Source organism: Peromyscus maniculatus, chromosome 9 (assembly GCF_049852395.1).
Source record: "Peromyscus maniculatus bairdii isolate BWxNUB_F1_BW_parent chromosome 9, HU_Pman_BW_mat_3.1, whole genome shotgun sequence".
Lineage (NCBI taxonomy): Eukaryota > Metazoa > Chordata > Mammalia > Rodentia > Cricetidae > Peromyscus > Peromyscus maniculatus.
Genome location: NC_134860.1, coordinates 23314595 through 23340274, shown reverse-complemented (window position 1 = coordinate 23340274; position 25680 = coordinate 23314595).

Here is a 25680-nt window from a genome sequence, read left to right as displayed (position 1 = left end):
GCAGAAGAGGATGTCATTTTCTTGTGTACTAAGGAAACAGTGTTCAGGCTTTCTTCCCAGACCACTCTGAGAGTTCACACACTGTACCAGAGTAGTCAGTACAAGCTGTTGGCAATGTTGAGTGTTACTGTTACATTCATAAAGATATAAAAAAAATACTTGCTATTAATCATGTTCAGTACTTACCTTCCTCCTCAACCCAGTCAGTCTGGACAATTGCTCCAGTGTGATGAAATGATTCTTTGGTATAATAGTGAGAAAACACTAACAGTGGTTAGCCAGTATGGCGCCTTGTGATTCTGAAGCAACCATCTCATTAATCATGACTGTGAACGACCATTTTTGTCCATGGCCTAAATCTCCAGTTAATGGATTCTGAGCAGGGTCATGCCACAGCAGCCAGAGGGCGTACGGGTTTGCAGAGAATCAGAGAAAGGCTTGGAAAGCCAGGGCTCAGCTGCTAATGCATGTAAGACCTGTGCAGCTGATCTGCATACTAATTGCTTCCTCAGAAGCCAGAGTGGGCAGTGGATAGAAACCTTGCCAGGGACACCCTTCCTTTGCTTCTCTCCCCTGTTGTCAACCCCCATTACATAATCTTTTTGTCACTTAAAAAGGGACTCTGTCTTATCCCCAAAAGGAAGCAAAAAGTCTGGAAATAGTTTTATAAGCATTCCATAGATTGGAAGTAAGTCATAACGGCACTCAGGATCCAGGCACACGAAATAGCTTTAAGCCCGAGGGAAATTCAGTCAGGTCTGTGCTGCAGGAAGATCCACCTGGAGACAAAGAGCTGAAGAGGGATTCAGCTGAAAGCAGGGGGTATCGTTATCCTAATCAACAGTGGAGTTTTATGGAATGGAACAAGGTATTGCAAAATGGAGAGAAAGATGTAGGAATCACAACTGGAAACTGAACCAACACAGGTGGATGAAGGAGTATTAGAAGTTCCTATCTCAGGCAACTGGGTCCTCTGGACCTGCAGATAATTAGGAATTCAAATTATCATTTGATTATGTGACCTGATACACTTATTAACACAGTACATCAATATGTTCATAGTAATGTTGAGATTGTATATCCACCAGATGTACCAATATGAGTCACCTACTGCATATGCATACAGATATATGTATACACACAGATACACAGAGAGACACACACACTAACACACAGAAAGACACACAAATACCCATCTGTTCTTATGCTGTGTCCAGCACCAGAGAAGATATGGAAATGAATAAAACACATGACAAAATGTTCCTAAAGGTGTAAATAGTTGAATAATGTCAATATAAGGAAGCAGAAAATTCATTCTCCATTATCAATATAAATTGTAGCCTCACAGAGAACCCAGCCCTCAAGGAAAGAACGGGCTTCAAGTTCCAGGTCCCCCACTACTTCTTGGAGGGTCTTTTTGTCTGTGTCTGGTGTGTGTTACCTCACCCCTAAAAAAACTTTCCTCATGGACTGATTCTGTCTGCTCCTCTGCCCTGCATTCAATAATTCCCCTGCTGCTACCGTATAGTTTGAGAGGTTTCCTACCTTTCAGTTCTTTACCAGGCAAAGAAAAGAACCCCATCAAGACCCCTAAACAAAGTTCCCAGAAATCTTCCCATCTGCCCAGCCCTGGCACTGGGGTGCTTTCTGCATGGGTTTCGGTGATTTTGACTCGGATCCTTATGCTTAGACAAAAAATGCTTTTTACCCACTGAACCTTCTTTCCAGCCCTCCAAAGGGACACTGTAGTTCACTGAACATACACAGCTACAGTGTGAGGTCATTAAGACAGAATACACTTACCATTTAACAAAATCATTAAATTGATCAAAGGACTGGTTTTAAGATAATTTCCCACTCTCATGAGGACAAGGAAGTAAGTGAGAGGGCATCCTAATGGGTTCATGGCCCTGGGCCTTGAGTGAAATTACATACTTTGTGCTATGAAGACTTTATGCTAGATTCAATTACAGCCGGACTCTGAGACTCCAGCCAGAACCCGGCATCTGCCTACCTGATAGCCTCCCTGGGAGCCTGGTGTTCACTAAAACTGAACCCTTGCTGTTGAGAGCACTGAGTTCACCATGGCCTCCAAAGACACTGGCTATTCCTTCAAATCTAAGCATCAGAAATGGAAAACCATGTGGAAGCCTCTTCAGGGGGTACACAAAAGCTCGTTTTAAGGAGCAGCATGTGCTCATCTTTCAAGTCACTGATTGCAGAAATGCATGAGACCAAAGAGTGTACATGTGTTCTGGGCAAGGCGGCTGAACTAGTGAAGTGAGTCAAAAAGACACTGGGCTTAGCCTTGCATGGGTGGGCCAGAGGAAAGCAGGGGCCAGAGGAGGAAGAGGTTGTGCAGTGTTCAGCTTGAGGTTGCTTTGCTGAAGAAAGAAATTCTTTAGCCTCAGAGACTCATTTGAATTTATTCTAAATCGTCAATAAAAATGGGCCGAGTTCAGAAATTGCTTTCGTGGGTGTTGAGTAAAGCACAAAGATTTGGGTCTATCCATATGATGGGAAACTGAGTCAGCACTGTGGAACTGAATGCGTACCATAAGGAGAGCTGGCAACTTTGTGGAGGCCCAAATGACTCAGGGTCCAAGAATCTGAGCTTGCTTAACCCAGCAGGGCTGCATGAGGGGATGATTTGACCACAGGTGTGGTTACCAGGGGGTTGGAAGAGTGATGTGCTTTGATCTCCCAAGAGGGAAGTCTTTTGCCCTGCCCCTGGGCATTGTTATAAAAAGGCCTTTTGAGTAAACAGAAAAGGCTGTTGGGTTTTGATCCAGGTCCTCCCGAAGATATCCTGTGTTTCTGTCTTTCTCTCTTCACTATTTTTCTATCTAATATTTTCTTATCCCTCTCTTCCTCATGGGAACCCTGGAAAATGTGGGAGCTGGGCTCCCACAGAACTTCCAAAGCGAGGATTTCCAGGAAACCACAGACACCATGCCCAACTCGACTTCTACCCCAACACTGATCCACACCCAACCCCAAGGGAAAGAAATTGGGGAGAACCTGTACTAAATAATAAGGCTCAGAGTAAGGTCAATACTAGCATATAAAGGAAACCAATAGGGAAGAGAGAAAAACTAAAAGGCTGCCCATCAAAGCTACTACATATCCAATAGAACATGCCCCATCACCTCCAAAAAGAAAAAAAAAAAAAAAACTGCCACCTATACAAGTGAGCTATAAATGTCCCAATCCACTGGGATCTGGGGCCATTAAACTTCTAACCTTCCCCTCACCTCTAGTCCACTTCCTTCTTTTGGAGTTCTCTCTGCCAGAATACACTGTCTGCTATTGCCACTACACATTACATCGGTCCCTGGCCCAATTCCATTTGAAGACACAAGGACCCAGAAATCCCAGCAGATGCCCACCAGACTGCTTGTAACAGCTCTGGCCAGGAGGTGAGATCATGTCCCTGAGGAGCTATTGACACAAAATGACACCCCTCAAATCAAAGCAAATAAGAAAAAGCTTATTCTGGAGCCAGAATATGTGTGGCCATGGCCTGGGAGAACACAGATTTGTTATCCCACTTCCATTTTTCTAATGTGGAATTGTTTAGTGGACTTTTATAGTAATAGAAAAAACGTTATAAACCAAAGCACTTTTTAAATACATTGATAGAAACATCAGAGAGGTCAATTACAGCAAGAGGAATCTCAACTGTAGGCCTCAGACGTAACCCAGGAGGATATTCTTAGCCATTCCATTAAGAGGAAACGATTTTGTTAAATCAGTACATTCCAAAGGTTTTATCTGTGTATTGGAGGTTAGGTCTGGCACAGAGGTGGGCAAAGGCTCTTAGGAGGCTTCAGCCAGTCTTGAGTATATAATCAGGCTCCCAATTTTGCAACATTCCAAACTGTCCATAATCTTGAAGTTTTAACAAGCCATCCCAGCAACAGCTCCTTTCCAGAATTCTTGTTCATGGAGCTGGGGATACTTTCCTCCATTCTTCTACTGCCTCCTTTCATTCCCTCCAAAGTGCATGGAAAAGGCAGATCCGGGTGCAGAGGTCATGGGCACATGACTAAAGCTGGCACTGAAAGCCTGCAACGGTAGACCTGATCCATCCCATTCCCTCCCTTTACCCCACTGAAGCTCACCAGGCCCCATGGTCAGTGTCTCCCTAGACCCTGCGACGGTAGACCTGATCCAACCCATTCCCTCCCTTTACCCCACTGAAGCTCACCAGGCCCCATGGTCAGTGTCTCCCTAGACCCTGCGACGGTAGACCTGAGCCAACCCATTCCCTCCCTTATCCCATTGTAGCTCACCCGGCCCCATGGTCAGTGTCTACCCAGACCCCTAGGCCCCATGCTGCTAGACTCACACCACAACCTCCAGAACCTTCAACAAAATTACAGTGTCTGCTAATGTTCATGCTGATGCAACTACACCAGCCATGATGATGCATACGGGGATACACCCGACATCAGGTAAGCAGACCTGCAGCTGTTGGACACAGTTCACACTCAAGGCCAAGGGACAGAAAAGCATGGATCCACAATTATTGATCAAGGCCTGCACCAAGACTGGGAGATATGTAGAGACACAGCCCTCAGGGGGACCTTCCCCAGAAGTCTTGGGCTTGTCTAGAGACAGCCAATATAGTGGCAGCACTAGATGGCAGTCATGGTAGCAATGTGGTGGCACCCACATGATAGTTCATGTGGCAGCCTAGGTCCAGGATACAACCCTGCCATTGGCTTCTCCTAGTATCATCACTTCCTCAGACTTCCCTGAGTGGCAAACATCTCTATCCCCTTAATTCCTCTCTTTGTCTTCTCTCTTCACCTTCCCTCAGACCTACAGGCATGGTGGTCAGGGGTGCCTCTAGGGTAGCAGTGACAGCTCACAGTTGTGAGCATTCTGTACCTCAAGATTTATAAGTTTATTTTATTGAATATGGTTAAACATCTGTAAAATCTATGAAAAAAACTTAAAACACTGGAAGTTGGAAGTTAAAACCTAGGCATAGGTTATTTTAAAGGAATTACGTGGCATTATTTCATTTTGAGATAGAAGCAGCATGTGGATTGTCACTATCTTCAGGCAGCCACATGGCTGGCAGCCATCTTTGCTAGGGTCGGAGAAGACAGATGTCATGTGACTTCACCACTACCTTGATTAAAGGTGACCTTGTGGTGTGGGCCTACCAAAGAGGCAACAACAAGTCTCCATGTTTAAACAACACTTACAGACACACTAGAGAACAGTCGGACAAAACTTTCCAACAAAATAGGCAGACACAACTTTCGAGAGAAATAGACAGACAAATGTTTCCAAGAAGACAAACTCGCCAGGAGGCCTCGGTAGATGTTTGCTGCATTTCTCAACATGTCAGTTCACTCCGACAGTCCAGGAACTGAAGGCAGCCTCGGAGCCTTGGAACATCCCAAAGCACGTGCCTCCTAAAGCAGACCCTCAGCCCTGGAGCTCCAGAGTAAAGGTCCACCTTTAGAATTTGGGTGGGTGGTCTAAATCTCACTGGGGGCCTCCAGAAAATGTTAATCCGCTGGTTGAGAATGAGACCACTACCACAGTTTAAAGTCAAATTTGAAGCAAGCTTTAATTAAATACTGGCCAGATAGATGGGCTTTGCCAGTCCATGCCCAGGTTTCCAGAAAATGGCTCTGAGTCATAGTTTGCAAAGACTTAAAGTACTCCCCATTAGGTCCAATCAGGGACAAGTATACACCCTGATGTATTTCCTCCTTATACCCAATGAGGGGCAAGACTACATCCTGACATATTTCCTGCCTGCGAAACTCCTACCAACATGTGATCAAGCACATCCTATGTAGTTGAGTCAAAAATTTGTTTAGGGGAGTGAAAATGTGGCTTATTATCTCCCACAAACAACAGCCTCCAGCATTTCTGGAACTATCTGTCCTTGGGCAAGGGGCTTATAGATCAGAGGCACTTTTGATTTATGGATCTCTTAAGCATAATAATTAAAACTTAATGATGGGTACTTGTTTGTCTAGGATCTTTGTGTTGAATCTCCTTTTCATAAGGAGCCACTATCCCAACAAGCAGTAACATTCGGAGTCTAGGAGTCTACATAATGGGAAAGGGCTATCATATCAAGTCTTTCTGAAAGAGAACCAATACTGTAAAACTTCAGGATAATTTTTAATTTATAATTGTGTCTTTAAAAATGTGAAAATTATTGCCTAGCTGCCTGTACACCCACCCCCAAAAAGGAACTAAGAATACTAAGGTTCTTATTTTATCCAATTTAAAAGAAGAGGATGGGGAGATCATTTTAAAATCAAACTGTTGACATCTGCTCAGGCTTCATAGAGACTCAGAAATAATCAGATGTGGCTCCCTGTTTTTGAAACCTAATTCTTCTACATTGTTAATCAAGTGTCATATCTTCAAAAGTACAAGTTTTAGATTAAAGATATCTTAGTGCTATGAAGAAAATAACTAGATCAACTGTCTAACTTAAAAATTCACTTAAAAATAGAACAAATAAAATCTCCAAAATCTTTGGCTTTTAAATCTATTTACTGCTGCATACAAATATACCAACTGATAAATATGTGAGTGGTTACATAAACTAAACTGTTAAATTAGCACCAAATTGTCCTACTCTATGGTGTAACCAAAAATTCAAAAGCAAGTATACAGGCACTGGCAGCCCCAACAGGTTAGGCTTGACCACCAGTCTCGGCATGTCAGTATTGCTGAGAAAGCAATACTGAGGAACTGAAAAAAATTTAATCAGTGTGGCCATGTTGGGAGAAAAGACATCCCTGATGGTCCCTGGCCTGTCTTTGAGGTACTGGCTCCCTTTCAAAGGCAGAAGCCATTTTGTTGTATTGTTTAAAATAAGTTTCCATTTATTATAAGAACTGAATTTCTGTTTGTACATTTCTATTTCCTAGAACATGACCTGCCCCAAACCATAACCTTGACTTGTTTTTGAGAATGCCCTGACACCCTAGTCTGTGACCACATGACAATGACTGGGTTTTTGTGTGTTTTCTGTGCTTCCTTACTGCCCCATTGCCTCGATCCTAGAAACCTGTCTTGATTTTACTCCTTAAAAGGGCCATGAGAAATGGATTCAGCACTGCTCCCTCTAACCCTGCTTAAGAGGCAGTCCCTGGCCAGCTCTTTGGTACTCCTAAATAAAATAAAGTTTGCTTCAAATTTAGCTTGAAAATTGTGGTAGAGGTCTTAATCTCACTTGGTGTTATTAACAACATCAATTTTAATTTTTGTAAAAAAAGGTTTTGGAAATACCAGTATAAAACCTATTTCTGGTAAACAAAGTTAAATAAGGGAAATATTTCAAATGAGGATGGTTTTTAGATATTTTGTCCTAAAGTCCTAAGGAATTGTTCTAAAATAGAAATAAAAAGAGTTCAGCTTAAGCACTTACAAGTCTGAGTAAGTCACAACAAGCTTTATGTGTGACAGAAACCTGATGACAACATGAATATTACTAAGTTTACTATAATTAAAGATTATTATGACTTTTCCAAAGGTGAGATATGCTAAACACTTAGTTCATCTGTCTGTTACAGGTAGCTCACCAGAGATGACCACTCAGATACATTATATAATAGCCAATTCAAAGTCTTTATTCCAACTGGCTGGAGACATGCCCCAATGTTCGGGGACCTGGGTGGAGCTGGAGTTTTCTCCAGTCCTGCCTAGCCTATGGTCAGGACAAATCTCTCTCACCCACCAGTCCTGCAGCCTCTCAGACCCAACTGAGTAAACACAGAGAGATTTATATTGCTTACAAACTATATGGCCATAGCAGGCTTCTTGTTATCTAGTTCTTCTATCTTAAATTAACCCATTTCTATTCATCTATACCTTGCCACGAGGCTTGTGGCTTACTTTACATCCTGCTCCTCATCATGGCAGCTGGCAGCATCTCTTCCCCCCAGCCTTCCACTTCCCAGACTTCTCTCTCTTTGTCCTGCCTATACTTCTTGTCTGGCTACTGGGCCAATCAGCATTTTATTTATCAATCAATCATCCACAGCACCTGGGTTTACCCCTAACTGTCTAGAACAGGGGGTTTTTTAAGGCAGAAACCATGTGCCATCATTTTACTTGGCAGCTACATGGTGGGGGCTTCACAGATCAAGCAGTTTAAAACAAGCAGTCTTATCAGAAGCTAGTAAGATAAATGAGCTAGGACATCCCACCTGGATTCCTCAAAAAGAGTTGGGTAATTTCCCGTGGGATTTGCCATCAAGGAGATCACCAAGAATACAAGATGGAGGAACCTCTGCACTGTCTTGCCCCATTATCCTAGCTGTGGAATAATGCTCATGCATACTGTAAAGATTTGACACTTGAATTGGTTTAATAAAACTCTGATTGGCCAGTAGCCAGGCAGGAAGTGTGGGCAGGACAACCAAACTAAGAGTGCTGTGAAGAGTAAGGGTGGAATCAGGAGTCTCCAGCCAGATGCAGAGGAAACAGGATGAGAATGCTGAACTGAGAAAAGGTACCAAGTCATGTGGTTAAACATAGATAAAAAATTATGGGTTAATTTAAGTGTAAGAGCTAATAAGTAATAAGCCCGAGCTACTGGCTGAGCATTTATAAGTAATATTAAGCCTTAGAGTCAATTATTTGGGAAGTAGATGCTGGATATTTGGGAACAGGAGAGAAACTTCCACCTACAAATCCTTTTTTTTATTAAGAAATTTTTATTCATTCCACATACCAACCACAGATTCTCTCCCTCATCCTTCTTCCCTTCCTCCACCCCCACAGCCTTCTTCCCCAAGCCCACCCCCATCCTCTCCTCAGAAAAGGTATGGCATCCCATGAGGAGTCAGCAAAGCCCAGCACATTCAGCTGAGTCACAACCTACAAATTCTATAAGCATAAGTAAAATTGTTGACTTGTCCTGTTCTAGGTGGGCATAGCTAGTCCTAAAGACCAGTAGTTTAACTGAATTTATTCTGTTTGGTATAGTTGGTCATACAGTTGAAGATTCAAGGTCCCACAGTTAGCCTAATCAGGATAAGAACAGAAGGCCCAGTTAATACTGATAGTAAGGTAGTCAGCCATGGGGGCCCGGTGGACAGAGACTGTTACCAATTATCTGATCTATGTCTCCTTTCTTGGGGGTTTTCCCTAACCATGTCAAAGTTTGCCCTAATTATACTGGATTAGTTGGCATAGAAACAGCAGGTTTCTCCTAAAGCCATACATAATATTCCCTGTTTCACTGAGAGAAGTTCTAAGCCTCTTTAGATATGCAGAACCAGTTCTGCCGTGGTCCACCTGCTTTTATAGCCTGGATAAGGAATCTTTTAACATCTAATATCCCCAAGCCTTGTTCCACTTGTTTATTTCATTCTCTGAAGTTTTTATCACTGACTTTGAGGGTCGATGTTCCCATGGCTGTTGCCCCAGCAGTACTAGCCCCAACCAGGAGAAAAACAATGATTAGGTGCAGTTTACTTTTCCCATTATAGCCCCAGATCCATATCAAGGTGTACATTTCCTTCTTCCCCATTATCTTAGGGTACTCCCAGTCCAATTGTTTTTACTTGCTGGTAGACCTATGGTCTGGTTGGTCTCTAGCCCTGTGTAGTAAGGAGATCAAGGGTTCAGGTACAGCCAGCAATCCTGACCAATTCTCAAATGGGAATAATTATGCAGATGGTAAACTTTATCAAGGGTGGAAAATAAAGAAGGATTACTGGCTCCAATCTGGTGAGGCCTAGCATAGTAACGCTTTTGGCACTGGTTGGACCCAATCTTATGGGAGGGAGCATTGGTTGGAGTTAGGTCTTTCCTCTTTGGAAAGAGTAGGAAGTCTCTGTTGGGATCCACAGATAGGCCCAAGGATGGTGGCTTCCTCTCAATGGTAAACTTATTCACTGGTTCTCTTTTGGTAGCATAAGAGAGTCTTATTTCCAGGTTCCTCCTGTTTCCAGTGGAACAGTCATCCCTATGTTATTTCCAATTGCTCAGTCTTAGGTTATGGGATTACAGTTCACTATGACAATATTTAGGAGGAACCCCTCTATATATATATAATTGTTGGCATGCTTCCAGGAAGCCCCAATTACATAATCTCATTTGGCACAATAAAAACTGTCCCCCATTACCAGGCCCCTGATAGTGTGGGGGGCCTGTTCACTGGATATGCATAGAACTAAATTTCCTGTATCTATCTCTCAAAACATAGTTCCCATAATCATCTCTTCTCTAGTTTAACCAATTTCCAAAAGCAAGCCTAAAAGAACAAATGTCTACATAGAACTATAGTTGTTCATCCATAGTACTATCACCTTCCCTGTGTCTGTTATTCTTAATTCCCAAGACTGGGTAGGGGGATATTGAGGGTTGTAGGCTCCTGTACCCATACAGAGAGGAAGGAAAAGAATGAACATAATGTTTTGGACTATGATCTCTGGGCAGTGTTATCTTTAAGGATTCCAAAGTCCAAGCAACAGTGATGTTTCATCTGTCCTCGTCCTTAGCAATCTTCTTTAATTGGGAGTGAAGGATCCAAGGGATGATACCACCCATTTTCACAGCAGTTGGGATAGTGAGGATAACTGGATAGGGTCCCTTCCAGGCAGTTTCCAGAGTCCGAGTAGGATCTTCTTTATCCAACCAAGTCTCCTGACTGAAACTGGTGGGTGGGTTTGGAAATGGAGATGCCAGGGCTCCCTCCACTGTCCAGCTAAAAGACTGGAGAGCTTCCTGCAAAGCCTGTAAGGACTTGAGAAGGATATGATGAGAATTCTGCCTGGGGAATATCTTGGAGTTCGGGGAGGATGGGAAGTGATCTCCCAAACATAATTTCAAAAGGAATGAGCCCTTCCTGGTAAGGAATATATCAAACAGGGCAAAGGAGAAGCGCTTGTTCCAATTTTCTCCAGTTTCCAGGACCAATTTGGTCAGAGTCTCCTTGAGAGTTCTGCTCATCCTTTCTACCTGAGCTGAGCTCTGTGGCCTATAAACACAACATAATTTCCAATTAATACTTAATACCTTTGTCAATTTTGAAACATTTTTATAATGAAGACTAGACCACTGTCAAACCCCAAAGCTAGGGGTAGTCCAAACCTAGAAATTATTTCCTGAATAAGTTTCTCAGTAACTATTGGAGCAGTCTCTGTTGGAGTAGGGGTACATGTTCACTAATCCTGAGAGGGTGTCTATTATTACCAGCAAATATTTATAGACAAAACAGTAGGCCTGATTTCAGTTAAGTCCAACTTGAAATATTCCCTAGGCCCATTTTCTCAAGCCCAAATTCCTTGCGGGATCTTTGGTCCCCGTTTGGGGTTTACCTGAGCAGAGGTAGAATATCTGAAAGTGTTGTCTTTAACCAGCCTCTCTAACTTTGGAACATAATTCCTGGGTGTCTTACTCAGTGTTCTACTGCTATAAAGAGACACCATGGCCATGACAACTCTTGTCAAGGAAAGCATTTAACTGGGGCTGGCTTACAGTACAGTACAGAAGTTTAGTCCATTATCATCATGGCAGGAGGCATGGTGGCACACAGGCAGACATGGTGCTGGAGAGTCGCTTAGAGCTTTATATCCAGATCCTCAGGAAGCAGGAAAAGAGAGTAACACTAGGCCTGGCTTGAGCATTTGAAACCTCAAAGTCCATCCTCACAATATCACACTTCCTCCAACAAAGCCATACCTCCTAATAGTGCCACTCGCCATGAGCCTAGTGGGCCATTTTTGTTCAAACTACTACACTGGGTTTGAGGAGTTCAGCAGTTTTCATGTCCCCTCAGTGGATGACTTGATGGAGATCCAAAATCATTTGCCTTCCCAGACTTGCTGGAAGGCTAGGTCTGTCATCTGGGAGTGTCTACCATCCATGTTTATCCTGTGTGGCCAGTTCTTGTTTTACCCTGTCAATATCACCAGGCTAAGCTGGCCTCTGGCAGAGCTACCAAGACTTGAAGAGGAGCCTCTCATTCTCGGGCCACTTCCCAGGCAGTCAAGTCAGCCTCTCTGTTGCTTCTGGCTTTGAGGGAATCCCCATTTTGGAGTCCTTTGCAACAGACCAGATAGCTTCCAATAAAACTAAGATTTCTTCTCTGTTTTTGAACTCTTTTCCAGGTGAATTTTGAAATCCTCTCTCCCAGTATAGAACCCATGGACATAGGCTATAGTAAAAGCATTTTGGCTATCAGTGTATTGATGAAAACACTGTCTTTCCAAGAAAAAACTGCTTGAGTCAAAAATAAAAGCTCTACTTATTGAGCTGAGGTTTCCCTGTTTAAAGATTGTGCCCAGATAGTCCTATCTTGGGTCATTTTCTTTCTTACTACACTGCTGGTTGTGCAGCTGAATAGCTGACCCCTAATGTCCTCTGCTCCTTATCATTTTCTTGCTCCTTGATCTTCTTTTTCTCTTTCTAATTTTTCTCTCTGCCTGCCAGCCCTGTCTATCCTTTCTTCTGCCTTGCAATTGACCATTCAGCTCCTTATTAGACCAATCAGGTGCTTTAGACAGGCATAGTAACACAGCTTCACAGAGTTAAACAAATACAACATAAAAGAATGCAACACATCTTTGCATCATTAAACCAATGTTCCACATCATAAACAAATGTAATACATCTTAAAATAATATTCTATAACTGGTCTTTTCCAAAGCCCCAGGATTTGCATGAAGATTCCCTTGGCAATGCCTCTAGCTTCATCCAAATACGAGTGGTGTGGCTTAGTAATGTCTGGGAGGATCAGGGTCAGGGCAGACACTAGTGCCTTTTTCTAGGATTTAAAGGCCCTCTGCTCAGTCTCAGTCCACTCCAAAGGCTGCATACCACAGGTGCTGGCATAGAGAGGTTTGGCTATCTCAGAAAAATCCCATTATCCATGGCCAGCATATCCAACAACCCCAGGAGTTCATACCTGTCTTTTCAATGTGGGAGCAGGGATTCACAAGATGGCTGAAATATAGTCACAGTAAAGCATCTTCTTTTCTTCCTCTAAGTTGTAGCTTAGGTACATGACCTGAGGAATGCACAGCTGAGGTGGCTGAGACTCTGTACCTTGGAACTTAGAGGGTTTCTAAAATGTCCTTTGCATTCCTCCTTAGTGGTCAAAGCTATGAAGAGGTAATCTACTTACTGAAGCAGAGTGCTTCGCAGATATGTTTGTCTATATTCCAATAGATCTGCACTCAGAGCATTATTAAACCATGTTGGTGAGTTTTTGAAGTCTGGTGGCAAGTAAGCCCATGTTGGTTGATCAATATGTCCATCCTCTGGGTCAGTCCGTTCAAAGGCAAATATGGGTTGGCTGACTGGGACCAGCAGGGGGCAGAATAAAGTATCTTTTAGATCCAGGACCATATAGATTTTCCTTTCAGTGGGGAGTTGGCAACAAGTGTATGAGGATATAATGGTTGAGTATGGTGGGGTGGAGGATTTCCACCCATTTGTTGACTTCCTCAAATCCCATATCCATCGAGAGTCTCAGTGCTGGGTCTCAGGACAGGAAGTGAGGAGCTGTTCCATGGGGAGTGGCAGGGAAGAAGAATTCCTGCCCCACTCAACCGGGTGATATGTTTGATGATCACTTTCTAGGCCTTCTGGATAATGAGGTATTGTTTGACCTGCACCAGTGTTTCAGAACTTAATAACTGAACTATGATGGGTGGCTGATGTGCTGCTAATCCTGTGGGCTCCCCTTGGTCCAAACATCAGAGTCCCTTGCTTTGAGTTCCTGTAGGAAGCCTGAGGGTAGCTCTTTCTCCCTCAAATATTGCTAGGTGCTTGGACCAAGTCCAGTATTAACCTAGCTGAGTTCTCTAAAAAAGAGATGATGGCTCTGATTTTTTTTGTTATAAGTCCCTTCCAATCAATGGGTATGGACAGTCAGGCATAACCAGAAAAGAATGAGCCACAGTGCCTTGTCCTATGTCTGCAGTCCTGGAGGTTGTCTCTGCACAGTAGGCGGTCTGGCCTGTTGCTCCTTGTACTGATGTCTTCCTGGATGTGAGGGGTCCAAGATGTCCTGTCCAGACAGAGTGGGCTGCTCTGGTGTCTATTAGAAAGTTAACAGTTTTGTTCCCCACTCTTGCTGCCATACTGGGCCCCCAGAGGCTAAGACATATGAAGCCCAGGCCCCATCAATGTCTGGCTAACTGGAGGATGGGGCAGCTCTCCTTCTCTTTTTCTTTTCTGCTTAGATTCATTCTTCCAGTGACCCTTCTGCTTATGATAGGCACATTGGTCTTTTTCCAGATGTTGCCTTTCCCTTTCTTCTAGTCTATTTTCCCCATTTCCTCTCTTGTTTGGTTCCCTAAGGGAAAAGATTACTGCACAGGTGGGTTTCTTTCCCGGTCTGTATTCAGTTGAATGTCAGCTATTGTAAACTTTCTGAGCAATTTCAAAAAATTGAGACTTATTCATCCCTTCAAATCCCTCTAATTTCTGGAGCTTTCTTATGTTTGGGGCCATTTGCATGACAAAGGAAGTATTAGTGACTGGCGGGTATTTGGGGGCATCTAGGTTCTATGGGGATAAATACATGATCTGCTACACAGAGCTTTTCCAGACTCCCAGCTGGTGATTCTTCAGGCCTGAGAATTGCCTGACTTGCCTTGGACAAGTTAGCAGGCTTTATGCTGCTGTTCTTATCCCCCTAACAATGTTTGGTGAAAAGCGTCCAACAATTTCTTGGCTTCACTGGCATTAGGATCTTAACTGGGTCAGGAAGATGGGAAGGTTTGCTGTGGGATGTCGTCTGTATGCTGTGAATATGTGTTGCTCTGATTAGTTGATAAATAAAATGCTGATTGACCAGTAGCCAGGCAGGAAATATAGGCAGGGCAAGCAGATGAGGAAAATTCTGGGAAAAGGAAGGCAGAATCAGGAGTCATTAGCCAAACACAGAGGAAGCAAAATGACAAGGCAGAACTGAGAAAAGGTACCAAGCTACATGGCTAAATATAAATAAGAATTATGAATTAAATTAAATATAAGAGCTAGTCAGTAATAACCCTGAGCTAATTGCCAAGCAGTTATAATTAATATAAGCCTCTATATGCTTACTTGGGGGACATGAATGGGAGAGATTGGTCCTGATGACCAGCCGGCTGAAACACAGGAAAATTTCCAGCTGCAAAGGTTTGTTCCACCCAGGCCGCCACATCAGGCAGTGAACCATTGCCCAGCCCCAGAGCCAACTTTCTACTTTCCAGCTGTATCTGGTCTTGCTTCTTGGCCACAAACAGAGTAGCCAGGAGCAGCTGACCATCATCTCAAGTCTGTTGGTATATATAGAAAACCGTTTCCAATAGGCTGATAAGGGCTTGCTGCTTCTCTGAAAAAGGAAGGTTTGGGAGACTTCTAATTACATAAATCACTGGTGGTGAAGGTGACATATACCAGAAACAGGGACAGGGGCCTCCTCCCTCCTTCTCTTCCTACCCTTGTCTGTAATGGGGTCCCAGTACTTCCCTTAAGGGGAAAATGGATGATAATTTCACAACCTCACACAAAACCTATCTGCCCTCCCTATAGGCAGAACTGCTCTATGTGCATGTTCAAGAAGAGACCAGGTGTAGCAGAATCAACCTCCTGGCCTCCACTCTGGAGACAGTTGTTTCCTCTGGCCTTTCTCATATTCCCAGTCGGTCCAGTCAGAACATAAAGAGAGGGAATGTCCATCTCATCAGATGGAGCAGTAAGAACCTAAGGTACTCTCTGCTACTCTGAGTGTTCCAGCTGGACCAAAAGAACACGGACTCCCAAAGAAATTTTCAATTCAAGAAACAAGTTTTCAATCATGAGGATGGATGAAGGACAAGGGTTAGCCAATGGTCAGGATAGGGAACTGATAAGATGGCTAGGAGAGCTTGTCATGACATTCCAGACTGCTCTGACTGCCTGGGGATCCAAAGAACCACTCAGGAAGCTATCCCACCTTACAAGAGGACCATTCACGTTTACAAAGTGTGTAGAGTCTTCCTGGGGATAAAGGAATACCATAATCCCCATCTGAGAAGCCCTTCTGGAGGTATTTTAGAGAGGCTCTAAGGCAGTCTACATACCTCCTGTCACAAGGGCAAGTGACAGACTGACTTAAAGAGCCAGAGACAAGCAATGCAGACACAGACAACAATGGGTGGCCACCAAGCATCATTCATCCAACGAACCAGGGGGACTCTGGTGATGTCTCACACAGACCCCAGACATAGGAGCTGCAGTTGCATCCGACCTCCTCCCTGTGTCCTATTCAAATGGTACCTTCTACAGACCGAACTTACCTCTACCGGTGTTCAGACCAGATGATATTTTGATTCACTCTTTTGGGTGGTGGCATTGACATGCCTCTTAAGAACTCAGAAGCTATTGGTTAGAGAGGATTTTCTTGGCCCCAGGCCTCATGTCCCCCTCATGGACCTCTCTGCCCCAATGTACTCTTCCCTGCTCCTGGGAATTCTAAGGCCCCTAAATATCGGGGTCCAGTCTCTGGGATCTTGCTGGGGTCTCCAGAATGTTACAGGAAGCTCACCAGAGATGACCACTCACAGTGTATAGCCAATTGGAAATCTTTATTCCAGCCAGCGGGGACCACACCCAAGTGTAGCAGGCTTTCTCAGACCACCAGCGCCCAAATCATGACACAGAGACTTATTATTAGTTATGAAAGCTCTGCCTTACCTTAGGCTTGTCCCACTAGCTCTTATAACTTAAATTAACCTGTTTCTCTTCATCTATGTTTTGCTTTGCCTCCAGGCTTTTTATCTTTCTTTTATTTTGTATGTCCTGCTCTTTCTTCTTCTTCCATGTCTGACTGCATGGTGGCTGCCTGGCTGCCTGGCCCTGGGCATCTCCTCTTTCTCCCTCATTCTATCTTCTCTCCTTGAGCCTAGATTTCTCCTCTTACTTATTCTCTCTGCCCAATAGTCCTTCCTTTTCCTCCTCTGTCTAGGTATTGGCCATTCAGCTTTTTATTAGACCAATCAGGTGCCTTAGGCAGGCAAGGTGAAACAGCAGCACATCTTTACATAGTTAAACAAATGTAGCATAAACAAATGCAACACACCTTTACATAGTTAAACAAATATTCTATTCCACAACACCGAAGTCTTGACATTTGGGTTTACCGCCAAATGTCAAGAACACAGGGTTTTTAAAGGCAGAAACCATGTCCTGGCATCTCATTTGGCAACTGCAGGGCAGTTGGGGGCTTTGCAAAAGTAAGCAGTGTGAAGGAAGCAGTACAGAAGCTGAGATAAGCAGTTAGCTGTGGGTGTTCTTCACAAATGGGCGGTGTTAGCAGAGGCTAAGTCAGCTAGGGCATCCTGACCTTTGGTTCCTAGAATAGAGCTGGGTCATTTCCCATGGGGTTCTCCATCAAGGAGATCGGATTCTAGTTGAATCTGGAATGGCCTCAGCAAGAACACAAGTTGGAGGAACCTCTGCATTGTCTTATCCCATCACAAGTCAATCTGCTCCAGATCTCAGGAGGAAGCAGCAAAAAGAGGTAATGGGACCCCAGACACAGTGAGTTAACTTTAATTTTGGATTTTGAGGTTCTCAAAACAGAGATAAAGCAGAAGTCATCCAAAAGACATGAAGGAAATCACCAGACACAAGAATAAATCTAATTTATAACGTTTCCCGGAAATAATGTGTTCTCAAACAGATGACAACCTATACCTGAGGGAAAACACAGGCCCAAGAAAGAGGATTTTAAAGGGGTAGCATTTGGTAAAGCTAGGGAACACCATGACACTGAAGAGAAGAATTGCCCTCCTAAGGACCTAAGAAACGGGGTTCCCTTCTACAAAGAGGGAAAACACTGTCAAGAGAAGTTGGGTTGCTTTTTGAATTGATTAATCTTCAGTTTCAATGATGGCTGCTGCTCAATTCAAGTAATTACAGATTGAGGCATCTTGGGTAGTACTTTATATAATATGTAACAATGTTAATTTTCTTTCTAATAATGAAGCTTCATTGTTGTGGAAGAAGAGTAAGGTGAAAAGTTAAGTAAAAAGGGTATATAAAAGAAACCAAGCAGGAGTGGGGGAGAGAGAGAGAGAGAAAGAGAAGGGGGGAGGGAGGGAGGGAGAGAAACGGAGGGAGAGAGGGAGAAAGGGAGGGAGAGAGAGAGAACCCTACCCATCAAGGTTCCTGTGTAACAGAACATATATTTAAGAAAGTCTCCATGAAGGTCCCAGTCTGCTGGGAACAGCAGTCACAGACCCTTCACCTTGGCTCTGCCATATCTTGGAAAGGCTCCTTTTCTTAGCTAGCCCTCTCTGCTTCTACAAGTCTGTGTATTCTTGGTCCAGTTCTTTCTGGGACACAAGAACCTGGAAATCCCTGTGACTGCCATTGGACCCAAACTTCTGCTTATAACACTGCCCAGGGGATGAAGCTTCCTTCCTTGCTCTAAAGGAGGAAGACCGCCTTCGGCACCCTACAGCTATGCATACCACAGCAGCAGATGCCTGAGAGACCTGTTGACATCTTGCTTCCACACATATGCTTAGAAGCTGGATTTTTCTGGTATGAAGTATTGATTTGGGGATCATGTGTAGCACAAAGCACAAAAATATCTACAGTAAACACGCTGGCTACTGGTAGGCACAAAACCCCACAGCTTAGCTTTTTACCAGGCAGCAGGGAGAGGGCTGAGAGCAGCAGTGAGGCATCAGTTTACAGGATCAGATTCTAAAAATAATTGGGTTGTGAAGGCTGATGGAATAACAAAGGCGAGGTGGGAGGCAGCCATCCCACAAGCCTCTGCCTGGAGCACTTCCTTCCCCTGGGGTGTTTGGCCGCCTTTTCTCTTTTACATATGTCCTTTGGGTAGAGCTATTTTTAACTGACATATTTTATGATAGACTGAGAACACCACACCCAATACAGAGTGTGGCCCTGGTGGAGCTCCCTTCCTGATAGTGTGTGACCTCAAAGAATTCTGATATTGCTGCTTTCAGCAAAGGAAGACACACAGCATAGTGTGGTTTTTTTGTTTTGTTTTGTTTTGTTTTATAAATGTTAGAGATATTAAGCTCAGTTGAATAAGGTTAGGAAATTGAGCACATCGATCAATTCACATTAATCAATCAGTTTCAAGTTTTTCCGTTGTTTAATTGTGTGGAAACTTAACCACAGATCCACATTTCTTTAGGTAGGATTTTGAAGTTAGAAAAGACCAGGATGCATCAGTATCAAAAATGGCTGGAAAAACAGTGTGGTGGCCAGGGACAATAATTTACATACATGCATGCTGCATTCTAATTCAAATGCTTGCCTGGCTCTCTGACAAGATGAGAGTGGTTTAGAACAGTCTAGACCTGGAAACAAAGACAACCCGGAAACAGGAGAACCTGACCAGAATTGACCCTCCTCCCAGATCATGCACTGACTGCTTCTTTAATAGGTCTGAATAACTCATGGCTAGGTGTCTGAATTACATGAAAATCACATTATCATGTCATTTATCACAAGGCCACATGCTGGTAAGCTAGAGTTTGTCTGGGCAGAGGATTAGCTACTGTTCAACCATCCCTCTCTCTTCAGCTGGGCTCTGCATCCCAGTGTCTCTCACCCACTCGGAGCACAACTGAGACAGCAGCTTCTGCTCTTCCAGTGGTCACTCAGGCTCACACCTGCCTCAGCAGTTCAGAGCCTTCCCTGTGGCGGTTAACGTGAAATGGCTCCCACCAGCTCATGGCGTGGGCTTCAACACTTGGCCTCAAACTGGCAGTGCTGTTGTGGAACTTCCAGGAAGTGGACATTGCTGGTCGAAGTGAGTCACTAGCAGCAAGCCTTGAAGTTTCACTGCTCAGCCTCACTTTCTGCCTATGCTCTCTGCTTCCTCAGTGTGGACACAATGTGGCCAGGGCCATACACTCCTACTGACATGCCTTCCTCACCCTGACGGACTTTATCCCCTTGAACTGGAAATCCAAATAAACCCTTCCTTCTTTCGGTTACTTCTTGTCAGGTGGTCATAGTGAAAACAAAATAACGTGTGTGTGTGTGTGAGTGTGTGTGTGTGTGTGTGTGTGTGTGTGTGTGTGTGTGTGTGTGTATCTATATCTGAACACACTCCCTCCCCTTCCATTTATATTGCAAAGTTCTACCCTCCTAAGCGATCCTGTCATGGGACTCTGTGAGGTGATTCGGTCATGAGAGAATTGCCCTCACCTATAGGATTATTGACCTCCTAAAAGACCCCTCCAAGCGCACCCAGTTCCTAACACTGGGAGGACAGTTGTCTGTGAACAGGAAGCAGTTCCTTGAAGGACAATGAGTCTTCTGTGTCTCTTCTTAGACTTTCAGCTTCCGGACTGTGAGAAATAAATCTATCAAGTCTGTGGTGATCTGTTATGCAGCCCACACAAGCCAGGCTTCTGCTCAAGTCATATCTAGAGATTTTAGTTTGTTTTTGATAACAGATCTAAGAATCCATTACCTAATCAGAAATGTGAGATTTGTGCCCATGTTTCTTAGTGTTTTTATAGTTTATCGTTTCCCATTTTAGGCTATTACCAGTTTTCAGTTGCTTCTTGCATGTGATGAAGGTAAGTTTCTGGTATCCCCTTTAATTAAGATACACAGTCATCCTAGCACCACTAATTAAAAAGACTGTTCTAGCTTGAATGGTGGTTCCAGTGCTCAGGAGACAAGTAAGGCCAGGCTGGGATACCATATCAAGACTGTCAAAAAAAAAAAAAAAAAGACTCAGTTCTGTTCTGATAAGGTTTATACAATCTGGACATCTTTTCTTTGCTTATTGCCATAATATGCATGGATATTTATTGTTTTACCCAAATTCTCTAAAATGATATATATGCCAATTTAAGTTTTTCTGTTGGTTTCCTTTGTAAGGTATAGCTTGTTAATATAGCTTGTCCTTTCACCATCAACTAGAGATGAAAACATATTGTTACCTACATCTTTGAGGAAAAGGTCTCAGCCATTCTACACACCTGACCTTCTTCATTTCCAATTCCAATTAACAATACTTTTGCCTTTCCATTGTCAAAGTTAGTCATTTTTACATTGTGTCCACGTTTCTATATTTGGCAGCCCAGGTTATAGGGTAAGTCCACTGTAAATGTTAAAAATCAGCATATATTTTCATTGTAATTACTCTATTGTTCATCACACAGTTAAGTGGTAAATTACTGCAGAAATTTCCTTCCCAGAGATTGCAACATAATCATCCCTGTGCCACTCACTAAGCACCTTTCCTAATGACGAGGTCAGGCGAGTTTCTGTTCCCGGCCCGTCTTCTTCTACCCCTACTGACTGTTCAAATCCTGGCATAATTCAGTTTACTACTTATGTGACCATACTTGCTCGTTCTGTTTTAAAACTCAATTTTGCCTTTTATTAGATTGTTAAACCATAAGCCTCACAGTAAGATTTTAGTAAATATTTATTGAAATTAAATTACTTTAAATTTTCAACCTATCCAACTAATAAATGAAATATGGACTTTAGTCATTTCCCAAAGATTTCATAAATGATCACTTTACAAAAAAGAATACAATGTGTAACTTTAGGATAAATTCACCATGATTTAAAATACTAAGTTTGCTCAATGTGTTTATACTACTATCTCATGAAGAGAAGCTTCCAGAAACTTCAGTGACTTTACTATACTCAATATTGGTCTTCCAAATAGGAAATAAATATTTTATTTTTCTGTGACTATTATTTTGTCTTTTGGGTTCTAAGTGAAAAGCTTGTGGCTCCAGTTAAAGAGTTGCCCTCCAGTGTGAGTCCCAAAGACTGCACATAAAAAGGGGCCAGAATAAAAAGTCCAAGGAGGGAAGGAAGGGCCCATGGGCAGAATGCTAGCAGTGACAGAACAGGGCCATTGAGGGCCTGGAGAGATGGCTCAGCAATTAAGAACATGTACTGCTTTTGCAGAGAACCCTGGCTCTGTGCCCAGCACCCACATTGGCAGCTTGCAGGCACTTGTAACTACAACTCCAGAGGATCCAATGCTTTCTTCTGGCCTCTACAGACACCTGCACACTTACACACACACACACACACACACACACACACACACACACACACACTTTAAAATTAGGAAAAAAATCTTTAAGAAACACTATTGAGAGAACTATCTATACTCTCTGTCACAACCAAGAATGGTTTCCAGCTTTCTAAGCAGATTTCACAAAGCCACCCTAGGTCCTACTCAGATGCATCCCTGCTGTGATGATAATTGGGAGTTCACGCCTGTAAATCAGCTTTCGACTCTTGGGGAGATCTTTGCCTCCATATCATTATGGTGTCTCTGAGCAGAAGCTTTACAGAGACAGTTGGGTTTGTAAAGATTTCTAAGACCTGAGGTTGAGATTGTTATATAGACTAAAAATGCTATTTGTCCACTGTACCACAACAGACTGAAGAGCAACCTTAGGCTCCAGAAGCTAACATGCATTCTTCAAGCCATTTTCCTTTAGAAAAATAGATATCTTTGGTTTGCTAAAAAGCTCACCATGGGACACCAACTGACCAGTAAATTTTCCATGTGAGATCATGATTGAGAGCTACCTAATCAATTGCACAATCATATGCTCAGATATCTTAGACCAGCCTTAATCAAATAATGACACATACTGGCATGTATCAGGTTACTAGCATGGGCCAGTGGCAATACTCAACAGATACAGAAACTTGCAAACAAGCCTGATAACCCAAATTTGATCCCTAAGGAGAAAACCAATTTCCATATTCCCTGTCATACTTTGACCTCCACACACAAATGCTGTGGTTCATGAAAATACACACACACACACACACACACACACACACACACACACACACACACACACATACACACACGGTCATCATCCAGACTTTTAAGCAGTTATCAATGTGTGTGTACAGATATATTATATAGATGATGACAGGAAGATGATAGACAGAGCTGAAATAAATATTAAAGTACAAAACACTTGTCTGAGTGAATATTCCACACTCGGTGAGGATCTATCTTGCCCCCCTCTTCTCAGACCACTGAGGCGTTTTATCTGATTAGCTTTTCATGATCAATAATGTGAGGAAGGAAGGATGCCAGTTTGACACACAGAGAGTTCCAGACTTCTGCTGGAACTAATCAGAAACGGCTATGGACAGCTTTATTACTCTGCTCATTAGAGGCTGTCTTAGTCACTGTTCTAAGGCTATGAAGAGACACCATGACCAAGGCAACTATTAGAAGAGAATGCATGTAATTGGGGCTAGCTTACAGTTTCAGAGGGTAAGTCAATTATCATCATGGCGGGGAGCATGGAGGCAGGCACTGGAGTGGTAGCTAAGTGCTACACCCTGATCCATAGGAAAAGACAGAGAGAGACACTGGGTTTGGCATGGACATTTGAAACCCACCCCCAGTGACACACGTCCTCCAACAAGGTCACACCTCCTCATGCTTTTAATCCTTTTAAATAGTGCCACTACCTGGTGACTAAACATTCAAATATATGAATATATGGGGAGCATTGTTATTCAAATCACCACTGAGGCCACACAGAATAGAGAGAGAGATTAAGTGTCATTTATTTTGTAAAGTGTGGTGACAACTATCACATATGAGGTTTACAAAAGTAGTATACTCTTGTTCACTGTAGAGCTAGCTCCGAGCCAGCCAGCTCTGCTGTGTGTGTTTTTTTTTTCAGTCTTCTATCCAAACATAAAAGGGCACCCCCTATGTACTGTGTTGTATTTTATTCCAAGGAAAGAGAGACAAAGTCAAAGCTTGTAGTGACCATCTTTTTAGTTAGACATGACTGACTTTCTGTCTAGTTGTATTTCATTGATCAACTACCCTACATGGTCAGGCCTAACCAATTGTCTCTACAAGTAGGTTCTACAATACTCCTTAGAAAAGGAGGTAAAGGAAACCTACTTCAAACAAAACAGATCATTGTTCAGTATAATGAGTCTTTCTCTGTCCCACCAGCCAGCTCTCAAATAATGACGCAGAGGCTTATTATTAATTATGAAAGCTCAGTTTACAGTTTAGGCTTGTTTCTATCTCTTATAACATAAATTAAACTATTTCTATTAATCTATGTTTTACCATGTGGTTTTTTTAACCTTTCATTCTGTATGTGCAACTCCCTCCATGTCTTCTTGGTATCTCTCCTGAACCTCAATTATCTCCTCCTACTTCCTCTCTCTGTCCAAGAGTCCTGCCTATACACACTAGCCATTGACTGTTAAGCTCTTTATTAAATCAATCATAATATATCTTTAAACAATGTACAAATATTCCATAAACATTCCTTCTTTTTATCTAAATAAAAAGGAAAGGTTTTAACTCTAACATAGTAGAATTATATACAATAAGAAAAATTATCAGGTAAAAATTATATTCACAATATCTAGTCCATTTGTATTTGGCATATTCAGAGAAAATACTCTATTATCTATCTTATCTTGATGAATTTAAAGTTTTATTCTTAAACCACTTTTATCATAACTTGTATTACCATCCTAAAAATATCTTTTTAAACTTCAAAACATTTTCTTAGATAAACAATTTAAGATTTTATGTCTCTCAACCTTATAGACTTTATACCTCTTTTATGAGTTTCTCTTCTGAATTTGATAATAAGGAAAACTATAACTACAACTATCTCATCTTCCGTTCCATCAGAAACATGAGAAGGATATAATATTACCTGAGCAAACAGGAAGTGCAGAGCAAACAACTTTCAAAACTATAGAAATGACAGAGACAGCTGGCTGCTTGGACAGTCACTCAAGGTTCCTCTGCAATGTTGGGGCATCCATCTTCAGCCTACAGGCCTAGAATACCTGACAGACTTCTCTGTGAAGCAGAAATTTTGAAGGACTCTCCTACCTTGTCTTGACAAAGTTCAGCAGTCACTTTCTTTTGTGTCCTGCTTGTCCAATTTGGACAGCATACTGTAAACAGTTGAGGCAAGGTCAGCTTCTTGCCCAAATGGCTAGCTTTCCTACAAGTGAAAGCAAGCTTCATATGGAGGTTCTTTAATGTCCATCATTCTTTTATGAAGTAAATTGATGCCAGGAGCAGACATGTCTCACTGTTATGAAAAGTCTATTGTTACTAAAACATCTTAAATGCTATATTCTATAGGTTCTTTGAAGTGTTTGAAGACCACATATCTATTTAAAATATATCTGTTTAACCTTGAAAACATATCTATAAGTTTGTTGATTGTTATAGATGACTAACTACTAACCTGTATTTCTTTATTATCCTAAATAGCTTTTAAGAACTAAAACTTTATATTACATTTTTAAATGAGCTGCATCGTACAATACCTTAAAAACTAATCCACACTAATGTGAAATATTTGAGACTAGTAGTTTTTTATTGCAAAAGTAGACTTAACAGTCCATCCTTTTATCCCTTCATAAAGAGGTCCCTGAATCTAACCTCCTTTATTTAGCTTTTTTCCTGACTATAACCAATAACAATTTGTAACCAACCCTCCTAAAGGATGACAAACATCCATAACTCACCAAATGACCAAAATTCACCCCACCTTTTAAGAATGTAGGCATTGTGTTCTCTAGACTGTTTCCTATTGTCTGAAGATTATGGAATCTTTGGGGGACCCTGGGAAAATTGGGATAATGGTCAAGTCCTGGAAAAGCTAGCTGTATTACTTTTTGTTTAGTCTCTGTGTGGTGGAA